The following is a 10,450-nucleotide window of genomic DNA, read 5'->3' as shown; positions in this document are numbered from 1 at the left end:
CAACACCCTCCAAACTTGTGATTTCTATCCCTAGAAGGACAAGGGCAGCAGATAAATGGAAACATCACCACCTGGAAGTTTCCTTCAAAAATACACACCATCCTTCCTTGGAAATATATTGCCGTCCCTTCACAGTGACTGGGTCAAATGCCCTGAGACTTTCTTTCTCAAAGCACTGTGTGCACCAACACAACGAGTACCTAAATGCAATGATGGTGATATAATAGCGAGCATAGTTGATTTCCAAGCAGTTAATACGTGTTTAATTCTCAGCTATCTCAGTTTGTTGGAGTGGATGAAGAGGGGGCCAGGAGGCAGTAACCACAACATAAAAGAGTGGGTCAATTCATTTTCATCAAGTCTGCGGCTCCAGCCTGGAGCAGTAGTGTGAAACTTAGCTGAGGGTCAGAGGGGAGTTGATCATTCAGCGACTCTGAGCCGGCCCTCGTTTATTTCTAAAGAGAAATGGTAAATCTAATAGCGACACAGAGGAAAACTAAATTCATTGGTTGGTAAATAAATTGGCGTTTGCGACTGGCTTTATATTGCTGTGAATTGGAGAAAGCAACTGAAAGGGTCAATGGAAGTTCTGCTGTCGATGTGGTGTACATGGATATTCAAAAATCATCTGATGCAGTGACACAACAGTCTTGTGGCAAGAGCTTATAAAATAACTGGGGAAGTAGCAACGTGGATACAAAATTGGGTGAACAAATAGTAATGGATATTTTTAAGGCTGGAGGATGTCGGTAGTGGAGAACCCTAGCGGTTGGTATTGGGATCCTTGCTTCTCCTTGATATATATTAATGATCTCAGTATTTGCAGTATAGAGGAAAATTTCAAAGTTTGTTGATCACAGAAAAGTTTGAGGCATCGTAAACTGTGAGGAGGAGAGCTTGGGATTGAAAAACAGATCATGGTGGAATGTATAGATAGGTGGCAGATTCTGTTCAATGCAGAGATGTGTGAGATGTGTAATGGAACATTTCAACATAAGCTACAAAGCAGACCACAGGTCCGGATGGCCAAACCTGGGCTATTTCGATAAAGACGAACTAAAATGATTAAAACTCAAGGTTGAGCAGCTGCACAAGGGGGCGGTTGAGAAACTGCAGAAGTGAACAGAATAATAAAAACTAGCTGAATGAGGAAGATAAGTACAGCTCGAAGGAGAAAAACAACTCCTTATACGGAATGGAAAAATACTAATATTGTGTTAGCTCATTACTGCCTGGGTGTCTGTGCAGCCCGCCTCGCAGCAGAATAGGTATAAAGACTGTGGTTTGCTGTACTCGGGCGCGCCTTCCCCCCACCCCCCCCCCCCCAACCACCCTCTCGAGTGACAGGAGGAACGCGTCCTCTGCAGAGTAAAAATAAACGTTGCTCCTATCCATGACTGACCGTCTCTGAATCCTATTTTCCCACCACAATTCTTGGCGACGAGGATGGGATCCCATGTTTGAGGAAGGCACCAGGGAACCCCGGGAGGCGTTAGCGCTGACGCCTTGGGGGCTTTTCACCTAATCTTAAGAGCAAAAATTGGCTACCAAGCGCGAGAGGACCAGAGAGTTCACTGTGTTGCCTCGGCACCGGGATCCGAACTAAAATCTGTGGTAAGGACTTTATTTATTCAGTCGTTCGAATTTAAAAATTGGGAACTTGTTGGACATTCTTACAGTGACAGGGTAGGTTTAGACTTGGATCTACCGATGGGTTGGACCCGTAAAATACCCAAAATAGGGGGCATTGGATGGTTGGTTTACGAAAACCACGCCGCCCAGGTGGACGCGCCTGGGTGAGGTGACCTCCGGAGGAAAAATCAAGTCAAAAGGATAGGTTGGACCTAGACTTTGAGATCACTGTAAGATTGTGCCACTGTCACTAATAAGAGACCGGTCATGGGTAACAGCAACGGCAAGGGGTCTGTGAATGCAATGATTTTAAGTAGCCCGAACATGCGATACATGGTGATAAATTATGGACAAGGATCCGTACGCCAGGTAGCAATGTGGGTGAAGGAGTGTGGTTTTCCCGAAGCGGGGAGTCTTACTGTCAGGCAATTAGAATTGTTAAGGGCCAGACTGGAGCAGAAGGAGAAAGTAAGTGAGAAAAAAGGGAAGAAGAAAAAGGTAAAAATAGATTGGGTGGCATTTAATATGTGGAAGACTGAGGCAGAACTACGTGATAGACGGTCACGACCGAAACCCAGAGAGACTGTGCGGGAACTTGATACTCTCCAGTCTCATAACTCTGTTTCAGGATTCCCCATTAAGGATGATCCCGACCTGGATGGCTGCCCCCCGCGTCCAACGGCTCCTCCTCAGGGACAAGGGGCCCAATTGGGTCCGGCCCCGCAATCGCCGCAAGGAAGGACGGGTCCACCGCCATACAGTGAACCACCGTCCACACTGCCCTCTGCTTCAACAGCGCATGGGACCCGACTCTACACAGACATTGCCTCCCCAGTGTCCCAACATACCCGAAGTAAGGTGGCTGAGGGATCTAAGGTCGCTCCTCGGGATGCCCTGAAATCGTCAGAGGATGAAGAAGGAAAAGATGAAGTCCTGGATAGTGTTCTTACAACCCCAATGGTGGAAGTGGCAGGTCCCGACGGGGAGCCCCAACTCGTTCACCGACCATGGACGATGAAGGACATTGGATGTGCGTATGAACAACTGCCAGATCCCCGAGAAACGGGGGGCCAAAAATTTGCAGAAGAAGTACGCAGGTTCTGTCTCGAGTTTCGCCTAACCTCACAAGAAATGCGTCGCTTACTGGGCAGAAAGTTAGGAGCCGACATCTCTAAGATTAGATACAACTGGCCGGATGAAAATGAACGAGCCGGCCAGGTCCAGCAAGACCATGCTGACAACGTGCCTTATAATGCTTTTGTCGCGGGACTGGTGGATGCCTGCCGGACTGCTTTTCCGGTAAGAATGGATATGACAAAGATTGCCATGTGTAAGCAGCGTGATGGAGAAACTGTGTCCCAGTATCTGACCCGACTCACAGAGATCCACAATGCTCACAGCGGACTTACAGCACCAGCTGACATGAACGCAGCTGAGTTAACCCCGTACGAGACACACCTGCCGAACAATTTTATGAATGGACTACATGAGGACATTGCTAAGATTGTGAGAAACACATGCATCACATGGGATACAGGAAAACTTAATTTAATTGAACAACATGCCATACACGCTGAGAAGTTGTTAGTGCAGGAAAAGGCAAGACGGAACAAAAACAGGGAGGAGCAAACTCACCAGGCACAGTTAACTATGATGCAAATGGTGTCACAGACTTCAGAAAGAGGAAGAGGTAGAGGACGGGGCAAGAGGAAGAGGCAGAGGAGGCCGATGGCGAGGACGAGGAAGAACGGATGGGTGCTTCACATGCGGAGGTAAAAACCACTGGGCAAGAGATTGCCCAACAAGGGAAAAGAAAGGGCCACAAGACGATGGTAAGGAAGCTGATGAAGCTGACTGACTAGGAGGAGGAGGAGGAGGGGACAAGAGGGGTATGCCTGAAGGAGAGGGTGAGTCCAAAACGTTAATGCTTTGCAATGAAGAATCGCTGAAGTTAACTATTCATACTAACCTACTCGAACAAATTACGCGGGCTGAACGGGACGTGGCGAGTGGGCCTGAATTGCAAGGTACATTCGTTAGATATAGGGAGGAATTTTGTAAACGAATGCCAGAGTATGCATTGACTGTTGAGGGAGAGAACCTTACGTTTTTAGTCGACTCCGGCGCGGGGAACTCTGTAATACAGATCGGTCAGCTAAAAATAACAGTTAAAATGAGCGGGAGGTATCTGAACTCCAGAGGAGCATCTCGCGTCATAATGAAAGAACAGTTCTCAGCATCTTTCGAATGCGAAACCAACGCTGGAGAACACTTTAAGTTTGCGTTTTTACTCTCCAGATGTTGTCCGATAAATCTCATGGGACGAGATGTAATAGGGAGGTTGAGGCTTAACTTAATTAGTACCCCAGAAGGATTGCGAGTGACAGAAGGGGAGGACGACGAATTCCAAGGAGTTAAATTTGACGCCAAACCTCTGATATATGTTTATGAATGGAGAATGACTCCAACTGCTGTGAGTTCAGTGAACCGAGCGCTCATGGGGGAAGCACACGCATGCATTAACCCTCCTAACACTGACTTTAAGTCAGAAGAAAATTTGCATTGCACAGCACACATTCATTTTGGGGGACCAGATAACTGGTATGAAAGTGAATGGTTTAGAAAGTTGCAGAGGTCTGAGATGCTCTGGTTGCAGGAGCTGTATTGGGATGAACATAGGTGTGCAGCCAGTGTTGGCTTGTCAAGAATAAGCCTGAGATCGGGAGCACCACACCCCTTTACGATGGAAGGGTGATATCCCCATGTATCGCTGGCGAAAGGGCGTGGCGAACAGTGGAGGGGTTTGGGACCGTGGATCCTTAGGAATCTTAAAACTAGTGACTGGGTGCTGACTTCGGATACAGCAGTATGGTTCAGTGCCAGAATACGAAGATATAGAAAAAGTCTAATTGGTTATCCAAGCGGAGAGGGTAGTGGAAATAATCCCTGTCTCAGGGACGAAACATAAGGAAACAAATCAGTGTTTTGTGCAAATGAATGCCGATGATCCACGGTTGCAGACAGTTCCCGGGGAGCTTTGGGCGATGGGGAATCATGACGTAGGTCTAGTGCGAAATTGTGAACCTATAATGAATACCCCAAAATCTGATTATAGGCCATGCAAGACACAGTATCCATTGAAACCTGAAGCGGTGGAGGGAATCACTCCGGTATTTAATTCATTGTTGAAAACAGGGGTCATAGTACCCTGCGAAAATTCACCGGTGCGTACGCCAATTTTCCCTGTGCGCAAAGCAACACTTCCAGGGGAACCTGAGGAGCGGCAATTTGTGCAAGAGTTGCAAGCAGTCAACGGTGCAGCTGTGTCTAGAGTCCCTAATGTTCCCAATCCGTATACCATTTTAGCGCAGATTCCACCCGAGAGCAGATGGTTCTCGGTAGTCGACCTTGAGAATGCATTTTCTAGTATACCTGTCCACCCAGATAGTCAGTACTGGTTTGCTTTTTCGTTTAAAGGAAAGTCCTATACATTCACCAGGCTGTGCCAGGGGTATTGTGAGTCCCCCACGATCTATAATGAGGGACTGAAAAGGAGTTTAGAACCGCTGATCTTGTCCTCTGGGACAGCTCTCCTGCAGTATGTGGGTGACTGCCTGATTGTGGCTCCCAGCAAGGAACAACGTGAAAGGGACACAGTGACACTGTTGCGCCACCTAGCTAGAGAAGGACACAAAGCGAGTCTATCCAAGTTACAACTTGTACAAGAACAAGTAAAGTTTCTAGGACATCTGATATCAGGACAGGGTAAAGCTCCAGAGCAAAGTAGAGTAAAAGTGATCCAGGAAATCCCAAAGCCGAAGACGAAAAAGCAATTGTTGTCCTTTCTGGGCATGTGCTCATATTGTCGAACCTTTGTCCCCAATTATGCCGTTCTCGAGGCCCCTCTGATAGGCATAGCCCATGGAAAGGGCCAACAGGCTCATGGTGTACTTAACTGGACCCCTGAAGCAGAGCAGGCATTTAGAGATTTGAAGCTAGCATTGCAGACTACACCAACCCTCGGACTACCCAATCCAGATAAGCCTTTCACCCAAGCAGTGGATGAAAAGAGAGTATACATGACATCGGTGCTGCTGCAAGAGCATGGGGGAAGGCTCAGACCGGTGGCGTATTTCTCCTCGACACTAGATCCAGTAGCAGCGGGGCTGCCCACCTGCCTGAGGGCAGTTGCGGCGGCTGAGAAAGCAGTAAACGCTTCTAGAGATATTGTGGGTTCCAGTGACTTAACACTGCTCGTACCACATGCGGTCTCACTTCTCCTCTTTCAAGAAACAAACAGCTCACATGTCCGCAACCAGATGGCTAAGGTATAACACGGTGCTATTGGAAATGCCAAACGTCACAGTTTAAAGGTGCACCGTACTTAACCCTGCCACTCTCCTCCCCACTGCAGATGTTGGGGATCCACACGATTGTGTTGCCCTGACTAATGCGGTTTGCAGTCCAAGACCTGACCTGCAGGACATTCCGTTACAAAATCCCGACTTGGAACTGTTTGTGGATGGACCTGCATTCAGGGACCAGGAGACGGTCCAAAACCGGGTGGGATATGCTCTAGTTACGCTACATGACCCAGTAAAAGCAGAACCACTCCCCAGACATTTGTCAGTGCAGGCTGCAGAGCTTGTGGCCCTCACGGCGGTATGCAAACTCGCAAAGGGAAAGTCCGTTACTATCTATAGGGATAGTAGATATGCCTTTGGGGTGCCCCATGATTTTGGGATATTATGGAAACATAGAGGCTTCTTAACGTCAACGGACAAGCCGATCACACATCATGCGCTGATTTCTGATCTCTTGGAGGCAGTCCTTTTACCCAAGGTTATAGCAGTCTGTAAGTGTGATGCGCACACTGGAAAGGCTGATCCAGTCTCACAGGGAAACGCCAGAGCAGATGCGATAGCAAAAGCAGCGGCGCAGAAGGCCATTAGTGAAAATGCAAACATGCCAATGTTACCAGTTTCTACCCCAACAGCGGACCGACAGGATTTGCAGACACAAGCCTCGCCGGGCGAGAAGAGGGAATGGTCAAAGGCGGGAGGTAAGGTAAAAGAAGGGGTATGGTCCGGCCCCAATGGAAAACCATGTTTGCCAAAAGCATTGTTCCCACACTATGCAAAATTGACACACGGGAAGGACCATGTGTCAAAAGGAGGGATGTTCAGGGGTATCTCTGCATACTGGTACACTCGGGGCTTCACTAATTACTCTCAAAAATTTTGTGAACCATGTTTCATCTGTGCTACTAATAATGTAGGAAGAGGAATAAAGATGAGTCAGGGAGCGCACCCAGAACGACAGAGACCCTTCGAACACATTCAGATGGACTTTATCGAACTCTCCTCAAGCGAAGGGAAAAATACTGCTTGGTGATGGTCGATATGTTCTCTAAGTGGATAGAGACGTTCCCTACAGCTGGACAAGATGCTAGTGCAGTTGCCAAGGCTCTGCTGATGGAAATAATCCCGCGATGGGTTATACCAGAAAAGGTCAATAGCGACAATGGCACACATTTTGTGAACCAGGCTCTTAAGCAAGTGGGAGAATGCTTGGGTATAGACCTCAGACAGCATTGTGCATACCACCCAGCAAGCGGGGGAGCAGCAGAAAGGGAAAACGCTACCTTCAAGAACAAGTTAGATAAATGCTGTGATGAGATGGGAACGCCATGGACAAAATCCCTGCCCGTAGTGTTAATGTACATGAGAACCAGGATCAGGGGAAGAGCGAACGTGAGCCCATTTGAGATATTCTTTGGCAGACAACCTAACACTGGGATTGGGCCAAAACCTGTTATAAGAACCCTAACCAGTCATTGTGAGGATGAAATGATACATTATTGTGCAAAACTTTCTGCAGTTTTGTCTCAAGTACAGGCCCAAGCGAAGGAAGCCCTACCACGACCAGCAGAGGGAAAACTGCATGACCTACGACCAGGCGAATGGGTAGGGGTGAAGGATTTTAGAAGGAAGAGTTGGAAAGCCAGAAGGTGGTTGGGACCATTCCAGGTGCTCCTTTTGACGCAGACAACGGTAAAGGTAGCAGAGAGGGCTACGTGGGTTCACGCCAGCCATTGCAAGCGAGTACCAGCACCCCAGCAAGCACCAGACGAGGCAACATGAAGCGGACAGGATCGCACCCCATGAAACTCCTGATTCTCCTGGCGGAGCTGGTGATGCGAGGAATCCCTGAAGTGACAGTGACATTGACCAAGGGAAAAACGGGAACGTTCACATGGGAACCATGGCCTTATCCTCCTAGTAGAGGTTACAGTCATGGCGATTATTCACGAAATGACAAGTACCTAAGTAGGGACACCTGTGGCCCGTCCGATTGGCACCTGGTGGTAGTAACTACAGCCAAAGGTACTCCTAACACTGGCAATCGCTTCAGTATAGTTAAGACAACTGGGACAACCCAGAATGCTGCTCGAGTGACCATAAGAGCAGTGGAGAAAAGAGATGAAGGAGTATATTGGTGTGCAATAGACATGTCATATTCTGACTTATTTCAGAGAGTTGTTACAGTTGAAGAGCCTCAGCCGAAGGCGACGGACAGTATAATACCTCAAAATGCTATGGTTGAGGATCCGCCGGATGAGGATGTGTTTAGCGATCTGAACACGCTGGACCCGAGCGGGAAGGTCACAAGGCGGGCACTACCTATGCCTTCCAGTGCCCATTTATTCAACTAACCTCACGATCGGGACTCATGTGGCAGGAAGGCTTTCCACCTCCTGCCTCCCCATTTTGGGTAGGCGGGATGTTGTCACCCCGCAGTTGTGACCACTGGAACTACCATATACTCAGCGCCCGAAGGTCAACCAGACCAGCATCAGCGTCGACGGAGGAGTCTGACAGAAGACGGGACAGGAGTCCCTCGAGGCTACCAAGGTTATACTCTGGCTGACCCTTGGACTGCTCCGGGAGCTAATATAGGATGGTCAATGTTTCTTGGAGTAGGCACTGCTGTGGCCATCGACAAGATTAACGGACTCGCATGTTCAGTCCTAAGGCTCGCCAACGAAACTGAAGCAGCCCTAACTATGGTAGATGGAGAAATGACGGCCATTAGAACCACCGTAATTCAACACAGATTGGCCTTGGATATTTTACTGGCGGAGCGAGGAGGCGTCTGCAAACTGTTTAATACATCCTGCTGTTTTTATATACCTGACGCACATGAGAACATAACTAATGTCATTAAGCATATGAGAGAGGTCATTCGTGTGCCCCCGGCAGCAGACAATTCTTGGTTTGCTTGGCTCACCCAGCTGTGGGGAGGCTGGGGGTACTGGATGATAAATGTAATGATACCAGTAGTGATCGGGCTTGTATTCCTACTATGCATGGGACCGTGCGTCTGCCAGTTTTTGCAGAGAATGGTTCCAACAAGCCTGGCTCGCGACTACTGAATGCTGAGACAATCTGACTCGGAGGAAACGGAAGAGGCAATTGAATGGATACCGCCGTTCAGAGACGAACTGTCAATGGACTAAATGCTTATAATTTATAACTGTTGTGTGAAAATCGTTCACCATATCATATACCAAAGATTAATGATGGCATTGCAATGGTAATACCTCATTAATGTACTTTGAGTAAAATACTGTCCAAAGCTAAGAGAACGTAAATAACGCTTGAGTAGCTTGTTGAAATTGAACATTCAAATTTTAATAAGGTATTGTCATAGAATGACAACAGGGGGGAATTGTAATGGAAAATTTTAACATGAGGAACAAAGCAGACCACAGGTCCGGATGGCCAAACCTGGGCTATTTCGATAAGGAGGAACTAAAATGATTAAAACTCAAGGTTGAGCAGCTGCACAAGGGGGTGGTTGGGAAACTGCAGAAGTGAACAGAATAATGAGAACTAGCTGAATGAGGAAGATAAGAAAGTACAGCTAGAAGGAGAAAAACAACTCCTCATACGGAATGGGAAAGTACTAATATTGTATTAGCTCATTACTGCCTGGGTGTCTGTGCAGCCCGCCTAGAAGCAGAATAGGTATAAAGACTGTAGTTTGCTGTACTCGGGCGCGCCTTCCCCCCGCCCCCTGCCCCCCCCCCCCCACCCTCTCGAGTGGCAGGAGGAACACGTCCTCTGCAGAGTAAAAATAAACGTTGTTCCTATTCATGACTGACCGTCTCTGAATCCTATTTTTCCACTACAGGTGATACTTTCTGGTAACGTGCACAATATAAAATGATCGGTAGAATGGTTAGCGGAGTGCAGGATCAGAGGGACTGAACACATATGTGCATCGATCATTATCATTGGCGGGGCAAGTGTAGGTAGCAATTAATAAAGAATACAACATCATGGGCTTTACTGTTATGTAATAATTTATGTTTGTGGGCATTACACAGGAATTAATGAGTTTAAGTTTAATTGTGTTTCTGTGCTTGTGAGCTCAGAAAGGGCCAAAACATTAATTTTGCTTCATGTTAAACAAAGCTGGCTGCCTGTGGGTTTTTGGTTTCACTTGTAACTGTCCCTGCATTTCAATTTAAGATTTACGACTGTAAGAGATATAGAGGTTAAAAATATGGTTGCTTATATTCAGAGGCTCACAATGAATGATAGAAGCACCGAGTTTCAGTTACAACCAGTTAATCCAAGAAGCAAGACGGAGTTCACAGAGGCTGCCAGTAGAGGCAGCGCAATGCAGGGATTCAGAAAGCAACCCGAACTGATGATGTCACCAGTGATCACGTGACTTATAAAGGGACATTGTCCCAATATAACACACACCGACTGTAATACATAACAGAGGTAGAGCTCAGTAAAATAAT

Source organism: Mustelus asterias, unplaced genomic scaffold, assembly GCF_964213995.1.
Source record: "Mustelus asterias unplaced genomic scaffold, sMusAst1.hap1.1 HAP1_SCAFFOLD_496, whole genome shotgun sequence".
Taxonomy (NCBI): Eukaryota; Metazoa; Chordata; class Chondrichthyes; order Carcharhiniformes; family Triakidae; genus Mustelus; species Mustelus asterias.
Note: the sequence above shows the minus strand (reverse complement) of the source record.